This window comes from Pseudorasbora parva, chromosome 7 (assembly GCF_024679245.1).
Source record: "Pseudorasbora parva isolate DD20220531a chromosome 7, ASM2467924v1, whole genome shotgun sequence".
NCBI lineage: Eukaryota > Metazoa > Chordata > Actinopteri > Cypriniformes > Gobionidae > Pseudorasbora > Pseudorasbora parva.
The window spans coordinates 7931123-7947897 of record NC_090178.1 but is presented as its reverse complement, the minus strand read 5'-3'; the positions used below and the strand labels follow the sequence as shown (position 1 = coordinate 7947897).

Here is a 16775-nt window from a genome sequence, read left to right as displayed (position 1 = left end):
AATATATGAAGTCGTTAATAATGATAATATATGTTGTTTTTTATCCTTTGAAGAGGGTATGATATATATTTGTGACGGAAAGTTTTATCCTTTGAAGTTCGGGCTATCAGGACCCTCCTCCTCCTCCTCATACCATATTATCATGCTGTACTGTGAAGTGTATCTCACACAAGCCTTCTCTGTTAAGTCTTATATGTTTTTTAAAATAATATAAACGAAAATCTACCCCACAAAAGTTGAATGTTTATAAAATAGTTTAATAAAAAAAAAAACCTAAACCAACCATTTTAGTTTTAAATAAAATGGAGTCACAAAAATTAGCAAATTGTATCAAAAAGTGTTTATAGATTCAAAGTAAAAAAAAAAACACTACTTATAAAGCAATACAATGTATGAAACGGTTCACACAAAATCATTTAGAGATATTATTTAGCAATATTTAGTGAACCTGCATCTAACATTCCACATCTTTTAAAAAATAATTAAATAATTAATTAATTAATATAATTTATAAGCTGTTTTGCGCATGGGTCAAATTTTGATCAGGGGAATACCTGAAACGCACACGCACACACACACACACACACACGGTAATTGGTTCTATAAAATTAACTTTTCTCTATTTTAAATGAATAAAAACAAATGTTACTCAAATTATTTGAACACTTTTAGTTATAGTTTTAGCAAAATATAATAATAAATATAAAAATAAATAAATATAAAAATACCTTTCATTTTTAGAGAGTTGAAGAAGATAAAAAGCAAATAGTTTAAGCCAAAATACCCTCCGATCCTCCCAGAGTACTCCACTATGAAACGAATGCTTCAGACCCTCTCTGGACGGGAGGGGTTAGAGCTGAGACTCTGTAGTGTACATCATGTCACAGCACATGTTAAGTTTGTCTGCCAATGCCTTTCCAGAGCCAATATTTTGTTTGTACTAATTTTCTTTCAAAGGATAATCTTTAAAGTTTAAATGAGATCTAAAGCCAATCTTTAAAGTTTAAATAAAGTCATATGTTCTTTATCTTGCTATAAGACATCCGTATAAGATCTGATGCCACATTGTAGGAATGATTTTCCTTAAATTCAACCTAAAGTATATTCTTACTAAAATCGTGTGTTCAAAAACTTTAGCTTTTTTAAAATATAAAATCTTAGATCTTATTTCTACAAATATTCAAATCAGGTCTTAAACGATTAACCTTGTATGAACCCCATGCTATGAAACACATCGACAAAGTTTGTCATCTGTGGTCAAAGACACAGCATTAGTAACGTTTAATTTTACTCGTCTTATGTCTAAGCACGATCTTTAAATAATAACCGGTCATATCTTATACTACTACTACAATAGTCCAACATTTTATGGTAGCCGTGATCTAGGATTGTAAGTCGCATATGATTTTTATTTTCTTGCATCTTCCAAACTGGTCTTCATCAGTTTGGAAACATACCCTTTACATAAAATATACTATCAGTTATCTACTCAAAATGCATAGAATTTTGAAAATGTAATGCTCATGTATGTTGTTGAGACAGTTTGTCTGTTGGCCAGCATGAACAGACTTTGGGAGAGCGGATGACGCTAGCAGGGAGATTGCCCTTTGACCCCAACGATTTTGCAGGCCCTGCAAGGTAGTCATTCATTTCAGTTGTTATTCACAAAACAGCGCAGAGTGAATCTGTAACATTTAAAATTGTGCATAAAAACCTTAATATTAAACTTACATTTTAAGATGGTACATGTCCCATGGATCTATATTTTACTTTTCTTAGTTCTACAAAGTTTCAATATCAATTAAACTCCTAGTTGACAATAATGTTTGCTGCAATGCACACAACTGTAAGATACACTACACATGTAAGATGGCAAAATCAAACACTGTATGACACTAGTTTAACATTTGAAGAAAAAGTTTACCAAATGCATCTACATATCCGTTGTGTTCTGACACAAAGCCGTTAATTGGTACGTTTTGTTTTATAAAATGTACTTTTCCTATTTCTGCAAAGTTTCATGCTACTTTTACTAGCCTGATAAAAATGTAGTTAATACATTGTGAAACAAGACAATCACGCTACCAAATACATTTGATTTTAAGAAAAAGCAATGTTTTAAAATACAACTAAACAAGATTATTTTCTCTTTTGACAAACTATTAGAAAAAATACTTTCTCTGTGATGTTGGAATAGACCTAGGTCTTTTTTAAGTATCACATCAGGCATGTAACAATCATGCGGTACAATGATCCAGATGAAGCTTCTTATCAAACAAAGACAATTATATTTATCTTTCACTTGTGAATATTTGTACGCTACTATCACACTTACCATTTTTAATAGTCTTTACTATTGCCTTACGCATCCCAATCCAGCTAAATTATCATTTGTTTCACATGTTTATGTCTTTTTCCCTATATTATTTTTGGCTCAATTAAATCGATATCGATTAAAGTTTATCGTCATTGCATCTTCCCTATACGGATACAATCCAAACATGTTCTTTGTAGGAATTATGTGGGACACAAAACTCTGCGTAAATTCAAGAGGCCTAGAGGAAGAAAGCAGTGACATTGTATAAGAGAAAATGTCCGCTTTATTGCCATACGCATTTTTTCCCCCCATTGCCTATTCTTAGTCATATGATCAAGATTACTGTTCACATTTTATTTGCCCGGCGGTATTTGTTTTTAGGTAAATATTCCTATCTGGTCGTTGTCAGTGCAAGTTTGTGCAAATCATTTTAAGTATTTTTACTAAACGTCTGACTAAACGTATTTGTTTTCTTTTGACAAACCTACATTTCAAACGATTCACCTCCAATGTTCCACAACCACAGGGAAAACATTTTGTTTTGCAACACTCCTGAAACCTAATCTTAGTGAATTTTTCTCACCTAGAACACAAAACTTTGTTCATACCAAACAAGTACGTTTTACACATGTTGACTATTTAACTATTTTTGTAGGTATCATGACATTTTAGAGGAATTACTAAAAGATTAAAACACCAAGAATCACAATGTTTGTTGATGATGTGATTGTCATATTTAGTTACATTTCAGATGACCGGTTTGTTTGTTGAAATTTTTTGGCAAAGGCTCTTCTTTGAGCACCATCAACATTATAGGAATAAATGAAAATTAAGAAATGACACGACAGTCTTTCTATTTGACAGTGTTTGACTAAAGTGATATTTCTTTTACTGTCACTACAGTCTCAGTCTCATCTACGATGAGGAATCACATGAACCGTCACCGTGAAAAGTAAGTCTGCTGTTCTACAGCTGAAACATATACGCCTGTTGCATTCATTAAAGTTTGCGCTTGTTAAACAAAGTTAGACTCCTCTTATAAAGGTTATAGACACATTTTGAACATTAGCCTTATACGCGTTTTATCCATGCACAAATCTCTATGTAATTCGAGAAGTACATTTACGAAAGTATCATTTTATAATCAATTTAGGAAAAAAAAACATTCACAAGCAATTGTGAAAGTTTGTTATTTTGGATTTGTAAATAATGATTTTTACTACTCCACCAGATAGGCATGAGGTTTAGATGATTTTAAATGTGTGACCAAACTCTTCTTTTGACAAACCAACATTTCAAATTATGTAACGAATCGTTTCTTTCAACATCCCACTTGACATTAAAGATTGTGACGTGTCGTCAACTATCATCGACGTCTGACCCTAACGTCCGACACATCGGTTGTAATAAACAAGATGTGCTAAAAATTCCATCTGATTTGTTAGCGGGATAATACCGCATCAACATAACCTGTTCCCGTTTTAGGTTCTAGGTCAATTCAAGCATAATCTTTATGCAACAATTAGTACGCGTGCACAATTTACCACAAATGTTTACCGCGGATAAGATAAGAGACATTCAGCTATAATGAAATCATAATACAGAAATCCTTTCTTGTGATCTATTGTAAAAGTTTGTAAAGTAGATTTTTCCCTGCCAGTAGCGGACAGTTTTACATTTTGTTTCGAAGACTACACTTTGAGCAGAGTCAAACAGGCATAATACAGCATTAAAAAAATTAAACTATGTTATTTTAGGGGGTCTGTCTGCATAATGCATCAACATGAATAGCGAGTCTTGATCTTTTTGAAATATTACGTTTACCATCCACAGAACAGGGGTTAGAAGCCGTGACATGATTAATCTCACTGAGTCTGTTAAAGCGGCTGGTGTTTTATGGCTATCGAAAGCACCACATTCTTGTTAGTCACATCAAAGCTACAGCCCCTGCCTACATAATTTAGTAGGCCTATTTAAAGAAGTTAGGAAACGGTCTGCAACTCTAGCGTTACAATGACTACTGAAACATCTTTGGTGGGTGTAACACCGACAAGAAGTTCTGTTGAAACGGTAGAAAACCTTCCTTACGCACTACAGAAAAAACAGAGGATCCATTTGACCAAGTTTCTTCATGAAGATGAAGATTTTGTCAAACAGGAATTTCTGCTAGGTGACGTTTATATCGGGGGGTTTGTTTTTGACAAGACATCACACACGGTCAAACTCTACGCCATGGAATTTTTTGAAGAAGAACTTACATCGGAGACACCTTGCGTGCTTTTCTCCGCTAAAGACTGGTCATTTTTCTACAACCGTGTTTGGAGCGATCTTAATGGGGTTGCTAGTAAAACCTATTACATAAACGAATGGGATGGAGCGACGCCCAATGTGAGGTACAAGGTGACAAAGGACAGTAAGGAACCAAAGCCTGATGATTACGTACTCGTATCAACCTGCAGGAACAAGACACTACATGAACAAAACCGCCTTAAGTTGCGTAAATGTTATGAGGAGGCCGAAATTCGAAATTCAAAGTATTGGCTTCAAAGCAGCAGTGATTCCGACTCTGATAATGACTTCCCAATTCCAGAGGACTACCCTTTCGAATGCTGTACAAAGAGTCTTGTCCTCTTGTGGAGTGACATGTCTATGCTGCACAGCACCTTTTCACTGATAGACATGTTCTTTAAGCTGAGTTATATGTTGAGTGATACTGAATGATCAATCAATCAATCAATCAATCAATCAGTATTGGCGTATTACATGGTTAAGTCCTTTGTATTGAAAATATTAATACGTTTCAGTAAAAACATGCAGTATTTTAGCAATTACATTGTAATTGTAATGTTCCTTGTTTTGTGTTACTTGACATTATCTTAGTTTTTTTGTTTATTGGAACCAATTCCAATCCCCTCTATGTTACAAACTTAATAATAATTCACTCAAATTGTAGAATATTGTTTAAAATTGTTTGTATTTTTTGAAAAACAATAAAATTATTATTGATGTGTTACATAAAATATGCGCATTGTGTTTTAATTTTTCTTGAGACAAATTAATATGACCATGTCAGTAAAAGTCTTTAACTGAAAATATCATCTTAGCATTATCTTAAAAGTCTGCACAAAAAGAAATTTCAACACTATCTAATTTCTGGTTTTTGTTTTGTTTTGTAAATCATAACTGGACTGCGTTACACTTCTCTCTGGTGACATGTGGGACTTTTAACATGCGGGTACTTGTAGGACACAATCTGTAGGCGCATTTTCCAAAACTCGAATCACAATTCGCGCAACGACCTTCTGTTTTTACCACACATTAACACAATCCATGTTGGTTTCACACAATATCCAGTCATTTAAAATAATTCTAAAATGCATACATTTTCTGTTCACACATGCTTAGCCAATACCAAAAAATCATGGTTTCTTCCGGTCTTATTTACAAATGCTTAAACAGTACGTCACAAATGAAGAGCTAATGGTCCAATCTTTAAATATAGTATAAAGCCTCTACTTCTGTAATAATACTGTTTGTAACAAGCTCAGACATTGTTCATAAAATAATCACAAATGATTGAGCCTTTTATTTTTTAATAAACCGTTTCTGGACCTTGATACACTTAAGCTCTCTCCTAAAGTTGAAGAACAAGCTGCTCAAGCAAGCTCTTTGAAAAACAAGCTGCTTGGTTGACTTGTTTCTTTTTTTTGTACTGTGAATGTTCATGGGCATTTATATGCCTTATTGACTTGCTTTTTTTAATTATTTACCCTGTGACATCTAAAATGTTCATTGTGTGCAACCTTTACACTTACATTTCTATTAGTTGCATGTACTGCACATTATTTAATAACGAGGGTTGCCATCATTTGATAACTGTTTTGAAAAAATATTTTTACATTTTAAACATTTCAGAATTTTATTTCAGGTTTTTGTTAGTTTAAAAGGCTTTCCAAGTGTTCTGATACTGAGATTACACTATTTATGCATATAACTGCTAGTTCCAATATCTGTTTAATATGTCCTTGAACGCTGATGTTTATCATCCCTCAAGCTGTTTAAACCTTTCAACTGATTTCAAGCATTATTATAACAGTAACATTTAATTAAATTTAAAACAATTACCAGCATATCATAAAACAAGTAAAATGTATTTAAAAGAGCAAATTATTTTAAGTAATTACATTAATTACATCAGACTTGTAAGTAAAAAATACTTTATATGACTTAACAGGACAAGTTACATTTAATTATTACTTTGTCAATTTTACTCCACATAGTTCAGTAGATTTCCATATCTGTGAAATTTACATTAAAAAAATATTAGAGCAAAAACTTGCCAAAATCTACATTTCAAAATGTAACCAATGGAATCAAAACACAGCAAAACAAATTCAAAATGTAATCATTCCGTCAAAACTCTATCAAAACACTAACTATTGATGTCATTATGAAAAAACTACAGGTAGAACACAGTACAATAGGAATGCCATTGTTTTTGTATTGTTCAGTTTAATTTTACTGTAAGCCATTCTACACATTCTCTCCTCCAACATAGGTTAGCAATAATATTTCTTTACAAGTTATACAAGGATCAACATTTTTTTTATTTTATTTAAAGAAACTATTCTTATTTAAAGAAGCAATAGAGTCCTATTTTTCCAAGTAATGGAAAGAAATTCTAGCCTGACAAGCCAGACCCACATCAAGATGTTTGGTCTGGAAACTCACCATTGACAGCTCAATCTGAGGGGCGGATAAACGGTTGTCTTTCAAACTCCCTCTGCACGCGATAGGATAGCGCTACACCAACCAGAGCAACGACAGAGCTCGCTGACAGATTAAACATTCGCCGTATATGTCGGCTAAACTCCGAACACATCTTCCCTTCTTAAGAATGACTTCAGTGCCGTTCTTTGTTCTTTTCTCGGAGAAAAGCTTGACTACAAGTCTTCCAGAGTCGCGGCCAAAGCTGATTCGAAAGACCGCCGCTGTTCGCCAGTTTCTGTGTTTACTAGAAGCACGCAAACGCAACTCGGCCGTCGTCATTATGGCCCCGCCCGCCGACTCTATACACAATGTGATTGGCCCGTCCAGATGGTGAGGAATACAACTCAGAAGGGTATTGAGAGTTGCTAGACGACACTCGCGGGGAGATTAGATTTGCTGCCGCTAGGGTACGTCTAGATTTCAAGGCTAAAGAAATTCAACAATGATGTATAATTCTTTAGCCTACATTTTTTACAAGATAAAAATATTTTAGAAATATGCTACTTAAAATGTCTACTGAACTATGCGGAGTAAAATTGACAAAGTAATAATTAAATGTAACTTGTCCTGTTAAGTCATATAAAGTATTTTTTACTTACAAGTCTGATGTAATTAATGTAATTACTTAAAATAATTTGCTCTTTTAAATACATTTTACTTGTTTTATGATATGCTGGTAATTGTTTTAAATTTAATTAAATGTTACTGTTATAATAATGCTTGAAATCAGTTGAAAGGTTTAAACAGCTTGAGGGATGATAAACATCAGCGTTCAAGGACATATTAAACAGATATTGGAACTAGCAGTTATATGCATAAATAGTGTAATCTCAGTATCAGAACACTTGGAAAGCCTTTTAAACTAACAAAAACCTGAAATAAAATTCTGAAATGTTTAAAATGTAAAAATATTTTTTCAAAACAGTTATCAAATGATGGCAACCCTCGTTATTAAATAATGTGCAATACATGCAACTAATAGAAATGTAAGTGTAAAGGTTGCACACAATGAACATTTTAGATGTCACAGGGTAAATAATTAAAAAAAGCAAGTCAATAAGGCATATAAATGCCCATGAACATTCACAGTACAAAAAAAAGAAACAAGTCAACCAAGCAGCTTGTTTTTCAAAGAGCTTGCTTGAGCAGCTTGTTCTTCAACTTTAGGAGAGAGCTTAAGTGTATCAAGGTCCAGAAACGGTTTATTAAAAAATAAAAGGCTCAATCATTTGTGATTATTTTATGAACAATGTCTGAGCTTGTTACAAACAGTATTATTACAGAAGTAGAGGCTTTATACTATATTTAAAGATTGGACCATTAGCTCTTCATTTGTGACGTACTGTTTAAGCATTTGTAAATAAGACCGGAAGAAACCATGATTTTTTGGTATTGGCTAAGCATGTGTGAACAGAAAATGTATGCATTTTAGAATTATTTTAAATGACTGGATATTGTGTGAAACCAACATGGATTGTGTTAATGTGTGGTAAAAACAGAAGGTCGTTGCGCGAATTGTGATTCGAGTTTTGGAAAATGCGCCTACAGATTGTGTCCTACAAGTACCCGCATGTTAAAAGTCCTACATGTCACCAGAGAGAAGTGTAACGCAGTCCAGTTATGATTTACAAAACAAAACAAAAACCAGAAATTAGATAGTGTTGAAATTTCTTTTTGTGCAGACTTTTAAGATAATGCTAAGATGATATTTTCAGTTAAAGACTTTTACTGACATGGTCATATTAATTTGTCTCAAGAAAAATTAAAACACAATGCGCATATTTTATGTAACACACTGTAAAAAATGTCCGTAAAAATACAGTATAATATACTGTATTATCTTGAAGGAATTTTCCGTATTTGTGTTTTACAGGTGTTTTTCCGTATTTTTAATTGCGCATTGCATTGTGGGAGCAAGAACCTCAGTCGGCGGGAAACGCATGAGAAACAAATTTTTTTTACATACACTAATCGCCATTACATGCACGGATCACCATCACGTTTCAGTCAGATTTTGGAGTAGGATAAACCTCCCGCTTCTGTGGTAAACATTAAGAATTGTATTTTGTTTCTGTTCTTTTTCATACATTTGTCACAACCTGTTTTAAAGCGTTATTTTTGTATTTTAGGTGCTATCTGACTCGTCTGTCGGACCCTTCCTGTTAACCGACTTGTACATTCTCAAATTTAGCTGATATTTGTGAAGATGCTCTCAATGTACTGTTTTATTTATTGAATTATCAACTTATATTTGTTGTTGGTGTCGTTTAAACGTTATGTAGTGTATTGAAATGTATTTCACCGGAGTGAGCATGTGGTTTACAGTTGTTAGCTTTACTAACATTACATTTTAAACGAAGTTAGGTGCTACAATATGAAGATGTAAAAGGGCGTGTGTCTCTCTTGAGTAGTTCAAAACTTGTTTACACATTAAATAGATATAAAACTATTCCAGTGCTAAAAGAGGATTAATTCAGTAACGTTAGGCTATCACACGCCCCACTGTTATTTGTGCGCACAGACTCACATACAAAACGTTAACGTTACATACAGGGCTCGCGCGCGCACACCGAGGGAGAGGGGTGCGTTTCCGATAGCTCGCGTCCTCAGTGCACTTGAATGGACACATAAGTTATACGGTATGCATTATGTAAGTCAAACTACCCCTCTCGGCAAGTATTCTTGTAAACACATTTGGTTTTGCTCTCATCTGAAAGCGCGCACAGTTAGCAAATATTGAGTTATCTTTCAAGTCTTACGCCTTAACGGACAAACTCACACAAAAAGTATGTCAACATGTCCATCTTGATGAGTATCCAAGCAGACATCTGTATGCTTTTTCAGAACTTTATACAGTCGAGGGACGACGCGTCCCCGTATTAGGTCTTAAAGGGTCTGTTAAATGTCTGGTCTATTGGATGTGTGTGCATGTAACGTTATAATACTTTTCTTGTTGTTATACCTGTATGCTGTTTGTGTAAGGTGATGGACAATTCAAGATTGCTGTGGATCAGGAAATTATTAATGATCACATCACCTCCCCCATCATGGCCCTGAGCTTCACTTTCTCTTTGTTTTATGTTTACATCAAATACCCAAAAGAGATGGCACACTCCCTGGAATTCATCCAAAGGTAAGCAACACATTGCATGTGAAATTACTTAATATCATGTTGACAATAAGAGCATGTTGTTTTATTGCTATTTTTATAAACTGAAAATTATTTAATCTTGCTGTTTAATTTAATTTTTAAATGTTTAATTTTGTTAATATTATTATTTTATTGAGTGATGGGGAGTGGGTTTAAACAGTGACAATTACATTTGCTATATGGCGTCTTCCTGTCACCTCCTATATTCTTATCAGTGTTTTGTTAGTTTAAACTTACGTCTTCATTAGGGCTGTAGCTATCGATTCTTTTAGTAATCGAGTATTCTACCGATTATTCCATCGGTTAATCGAGTAATCAGATAATAATTACTTTTTTTTTTTTTTAAATAAAGAGCAATACTAAATATAAGAAAATAAGACTTATATATTTAGGACCCAAAAATGAAATTGATGTTATTGACTCCTCACCCTAATGTCGTTCCACACCTGTAAGACCTCCATTCATCTTCAGACACAGTTTAAGATATTTTAAATTTAGTACGAGAGCGTATGCAAGTGTATGCTATAATGTCCATGTCCAGAAATGTTTTTTTGGTCCAAAAATAACAAAAACTAAAATTGTATTCAGCATCAGTCTTCTCTTCTGCATTTGTTGGATCACGTGCCAAACTGCTGAAATCACGTGACATTGGCGATCCAAATCATTGATCGATTCACTGATTCATGGCCGTTTGAATCTTTATTTGAGGTTTAAAAAACAAATGCAGAAGAGAAGACTGATACTGAATAAAATTTTAGTTTTTGTTATTTTTTGACCAAAATGTATTTTCGATGCTTCAAGAGATTCTAATTAACCCACTGATGTCTCATATGGACTACTTTGATGATGTTTTTATTACCTTTTTGGACATGGACAGTATAGTGTGCATAGACTGCATTATGCTCTGGGACTAAATATAAAATATCTTAAACTGTGTTCCGAAGATGATCTCTGTCAAGCCCTGATTAAATAAGTATTTTCAACATAGTCTGCATGTTACTCAGTTTCAGTTTCATTTATTTCATTACTTGTGTAGCTAAAAAAAAAATGTGTGTTCCTTTCTTTAAGAGTTTTCCTGGGAATAAACCCTGAACAAGGATCAGAGGCTGAGATGAAGGGATCGAAACAACATCAACACATTCCTCCAAGATTTCTGAGGTTCCTGTATAAATCGAAAAACTTGAAAATCCATGGACAATTTTAGCTTTTTTTCCAAGCTCAATATGGAACTTAAACTGAGTAGTAATTCCTTGAAATAGGCACATGGAAAGAGGTAATGATCACACACAGATATATGGAGCCCTGCATACCACTTAATTCCTTTTAAGGAAAATTGCCACAAACACTAGAACATTTTAAAGACGTCTAGCAGTTGTTAATGATATTGATGGGTTGGTGCTATGGTGGTGTAGTTGTTTTTTTATTTTTATTTTAATGGTTGTAAATCTCTAAATTTCGCTTGTTTTGAATTTTTACTTTCTTACCAATCTTTGGTGTCAGTATCCTACATTGTTATATTTGTCTTTTGCTCTTAAAGGGTTAGTTGACCCAAAAATGAAAATTCTGTCATTAATTACTTGCCCTAATATCGTTCGACACCAGTAAGACCTTCAGTAAGATCTTCAGAACACAGATGAAGGTATTCGCGTTGAAATCCGATGGCTCAGACAGGCCTTCATTGACACCAATGTCATTTCCTCTCTCAAGACCCATAAAGGCACTAAAGACGTCGTTACAAAGCCCATCTCACTACAGCGGCTCTACAATCATTTTATGATGCGATGAGTAGTTTTTGTGAACAAAAAAACAACAACTAAATAACGACTTGTATGGTGATGGGCCGATTTCAAAAGAAAGTTTCAAACGTTATGAATCAGCGTATCGAATCATGAATCGATTCACTGATTCATAACTGTTCGAATCTTTTTGTTTTCAAATCTGCCCATCACCATGCAAGTTGTTACTTAATTTTTGCCCACAAACTATTCTGGTCTCTTCATAAAATTATTGTAGAGCCACTGTAGTGAGATGGGCTTTGTAACGACGTCTTAAGTGCCTTTATGGGTCTTGAGAGAGGAAATGACATTGGTGTCAATGAAGGCCTTTCTGAGCCATCGGATTTCAACACTAATATCTTCATCTGTGTGTAGGGCTGGACAATAATTCAATATCAATATATATCGCGATATAATTTTTTTCAATAACGGTGATATTGAAAAAATTTTCAATTAGAAAATGCTATTTTCATTATAGCAATTTAAAATTTAAATTTTTAAACACATTTCCGATATTTCGATATGACTGACGTTCAGGGCGCAGCCATCAGAAAGAGCAGAACACGATTGGCTTCTTGCGTGATGACGTACACCACGGACACGCAGCCAGTGCTCTCAGCAGCAGAAGTAGGCTGATAGATCCAACGCGGCACGTTTTAGCTATAAGTTTCCTCGACCGCAACACAAATGTGACTGAACGAGCTTCCACAAGTAAGGAGAAATAAATAGTTGATAAGAGAAGAAAGACTAACTTTCTTTAGTGGCGTGGAAGTGGTTCGGCTATCTAAAGCTCTATTCGCACGGGATTAGTATTATCTAGGGACCTCTGTGATTTAGAAATGACTCCCCCACATCTGAGTTTTGCGTGGCGCACTCGCACGGGATAAGCAAAGCCTGTGATTTTACTCGAATTTACTGACTTCTCCCGGATATGATGTCAAGACTTCGTTAGCTGTATGAAATCATTAACAGGCATCGATATCGTTTTGATTATTTTACAGTAGCCTAATAAATAAATATAATTTCGTTCAGTTAGTGAACAGACGCCATAACTGAGCTCAGACCGGCGGAAGGAATCAGATTTAATTTATCACGAGTGAGAAGCTGACAATATACGGCGGAAGATTCAGTTTCAAAACTAAATGTAAAAGCGCCTATTTAAACAAGATTGTCATTGTACTGTACTGTTCTGTTCTGTTTTTCATTCAGAACAGTATTGATGTTAATATTAAAAACACCATTTAATCAGATTACTCCCAAATTGATAATCATTCTAAAGTGAAAGTATAATCCGCGTGGGCGCGGCTGCACGGGAATTCAACTGTGCGCATTATGAATGCAGACTTTATTTTTCGTGAAAGATAAAGATAGAAATGCTCACAGGAAGAAAAAAAGCTTGCAAAAATGATATACAATCCGCCTAATCCTGGCCAAATCACAGAGATGTCGATTCGCACGGGACTAATGTTATCACAGGACCTCGGTGTTCGGCGAAATATGGGTCATTTGCGGGGGAATTTTTACTACAAATTACAGACATGGCCGATTCGCACGGGATTAAGATCACAGACAACCTCTGCAATTATTACAAATCGCCAGAGGTCCCCAGATAATACGAATCCCGTGCGAATGGGGCTGATATTACACTTCAGGTTTCAGTGTGCTGCAAAATGTGCCGGAGATGTCCGACCACGGGTGTAACAATCGACATAGCTGCATCAATCTAATGTCTAACAATACGATGACAAGCGTTAAAAATAATCCATGTAGACTATTTTTATGTAAGAGGCAAGTGGCACATTTGTTTTAATACTTTCCACATTTGCACACAATGAAATGTATTAACACCAACGCGTTCATTCTCGTTTAAATTACCTTTCAAAGCTTGTGAAAGACGGTCAGACATGGCTTCACGATAATGTATCATTTGCTCGTGTTTAAAGCCTTGCAAAAAGCAGAGTGCACTCATCTCAAACAGTGCACAAATAGGCCACTGAATTGAGTCTTCTTTTATTTATTTTGTGTGCATCAGTAGATAAAGGTCTATAGTTTTGCATAAAAGGAGAATAAAGCGCTGTGAATCGTTCTTCACTGAAATTTAAAACTTAAAAGAAAATGCTCAATAAACTGCGTCTGCGAAGTGAGAGTCTTGTTTATTTGACAGTGATTTCACATTTCTTGTTCGTATAAAGGCTAAATACAAAATAAAAGGTGAACATTAATTTATTTGTACCGTTTTGATTTCTAAAATATTATATAGTTTTATAGGAGGAGGTTTTATAGACTTGGCAAATTATTTTTTCAGAAGTTTGTAGGTACAGACATCCTTTGTGGCAGTTCTTGGTAGTTTTTCTAAAGCTTTTATATAGTTCATATCGATATCGAAATTATATCGTATCGACCAAAATTAAGAAATATATCGTGATATAAATTTTGGCCATATCGTCCAGCCCTATCTGTGTGTAAAGAGGAACAAAGGTCTTGCGGTGTTGAACGACTTGAGGATAAGTAATTATTGACATAATTTTTGGGTGAACTAAAGCAAAAAAAAAAAAAACGTATTCTACAATATAAGCACTTTTTAAATGCTTATTAGTGTATTTCTACATTGTTAAATGAATTGTATAGATTAAAAAGCTGCCTCTATTTTTGTATTCCAGGTTTTTTTTTTTTTTTTTTTTTTAATTCATTTAAAATAAGTTTTGAGTAATGGGTAATGACAATATCCTTATAAAGTAAAGTTTCGCTTTTTTACAGTGCAAATCTGCTATATACATGTTCTTTTTTTAAATTGTATTTTGCTGTTTAAAGCAAAACAACTTCAAGCACTGAATTTAAAAGCTGCATCCATGTTTTTGCTTTTTTTTATGTTTAAATTTGTTTTTGACTTTGTCCGTTGGTCCTCAAATATTTTACTTTTTTTCTGTTTTGACAGTGCAGCACCACACTTAAAAGCTGCTGGGCTGCTTTTTTATTTTTTTTTATTTTTAATTTTAAACAAAAAAATGTATTTTTTTTTTACTTTGTTTGATCCTCCACTAGTTTACTTATGGACTACAGCACTACTATTGAGTCTCGCTTTTACAGTTTTTCTCAATTGTTTACACACATTTTCTGAAAGCATGCCTCATCCCTAACGAAACAAAAATATATTGCAGTATATTGGAAAATTACATGTAATACATTTAACAATATATTCACGTATATGGGATTTAATATTTATATTCTCTAATATATAGCAATATATGAAAGCGGCAATCATTTGTATATTTTGCAATATATTACAGGAATATATAATATATTGTATAATACCATCAATACATTATTCCATGTATTTACAATATATAATATATTTCAAGTAATATATTGGTAAATATATTTTCCTTTCGTAAGGGATATTCTCAAAACTCTACACACAAATCCAAAAAAACACACAATGGGCAAAACCCCTCAATTCTCCTGCAAAATGAAACTTTACATTCAAAACAATGTTATTTCTTCTCAAAATGGGATTTTGTTTTCAAATGACACACACAAACCATCATATGTATAGACATTTATAAGAACCAGCTGAACACTGATCTGCCCAATGTAAAACACTATGATGAATGTAAAACACTTCTCCATTCATCATAATGACTTAGGCCTTTTTTTGGTTCAGTGTTACACTTACTACAGACAGTACAAACATAAGTGTGTTGTAAAATATGTGAGAATATTGTTTTTATACTCAGAACACACAAATAAACGGTAAAATTGTATTTGATTTTTCCTTTAAAAACAATGTACACAGTTTACATCCCATTCCCAACCAACACAAAGTTGCACATACACTACATACAAAACAACAGAAGAATTAGTTACAGTAAATAAATAAATAATAATAATTAAAATACCTATGCTGCATCCCCCTTTTGCAATTTGAGTGTAATGCAGGAACTGTGCTTGTAGTTTAGCAGAATTGGTTCAGGGGGTTGGTGAATGAGTTACATGTTGTGGTCATTGTGTCTCAAGTACCAGAATTTGTGTGTAAACAATTGAGAAAAACTGAAAGTGCAAAACAAATCTTCCTCCCCACCCACCCATTTGTTTAAAATGTATCAAATCTTTGAAGTGTTATTAAGTGTAACATTTTGACAGTGCAACACTTGTACACATTTGCATGTTTATGGTTGTCTTGCTGTCAAGTGTATTTTTTATTTCAGGTTAAGATTCATATCATTTGTACAACTAAATATATTCAATGCATTTAATAATGTTTAACAAAGATAAAAATAAACCATGTTTGGTGTCTGTATTTAGGTTTGTGCGGCATTTATTTGACCATGTTTAATGAATCAAAAAACTGCATTGCTAATAATGGATGCCATTTTAAAGTAATTTGGCCAATTTATAGTGATTTTATATACAAAACCAGTACAAAATTTCAGTTTTCAAAATTTTAATTATTAACGGAAGTGTATGTAAACTGACAGAAATGTCCGTAAAAGTACAGTAGCTGTACTGTAAATCTACGGAAATTTTCCGTTTTAGAGTTGAAGGAAATGTCCGTAACTATTACGGAAAATGTACCGGTAATTTTCTGCCAGTACATTCTCCGTTTTTTGACGGAATTTTTTTTTACAGTGCACATCAATAATAATTTTATTGTTTTTCAAAAAATACAAACAATTTTAAACAATATTCTACAATTTGAGTGAATTATTATTAAGTTTGTAACATAGAGGGGATTGGAATTGGTTCCAATAAACAAAAAAACTAA

The 16775-nt window shown here is 33.6% G+C and overlaps 1 long non-coding RNA gene across 1 annotated transcript; it reads left to right on the top strand.

The window, feature by feature from the left end:
* Window positions 1-9018: 9018 nt before the first annotated feature.
* On the top strand, window positions 9019-11904 carry LOC137083576 (uncharacterized). The gene is made up of 3 exons (XR_010906525.1): window positions 9019-9131; window positions 10070-10220; window positions 11307-11904. It is a non-coding gene; the product is annotated as an uncharacterized lncRNA (long non-coding RNA).
* The last annotated feature ends 4871 nt before the right edge of the window (window positions 11905-16775 follow it).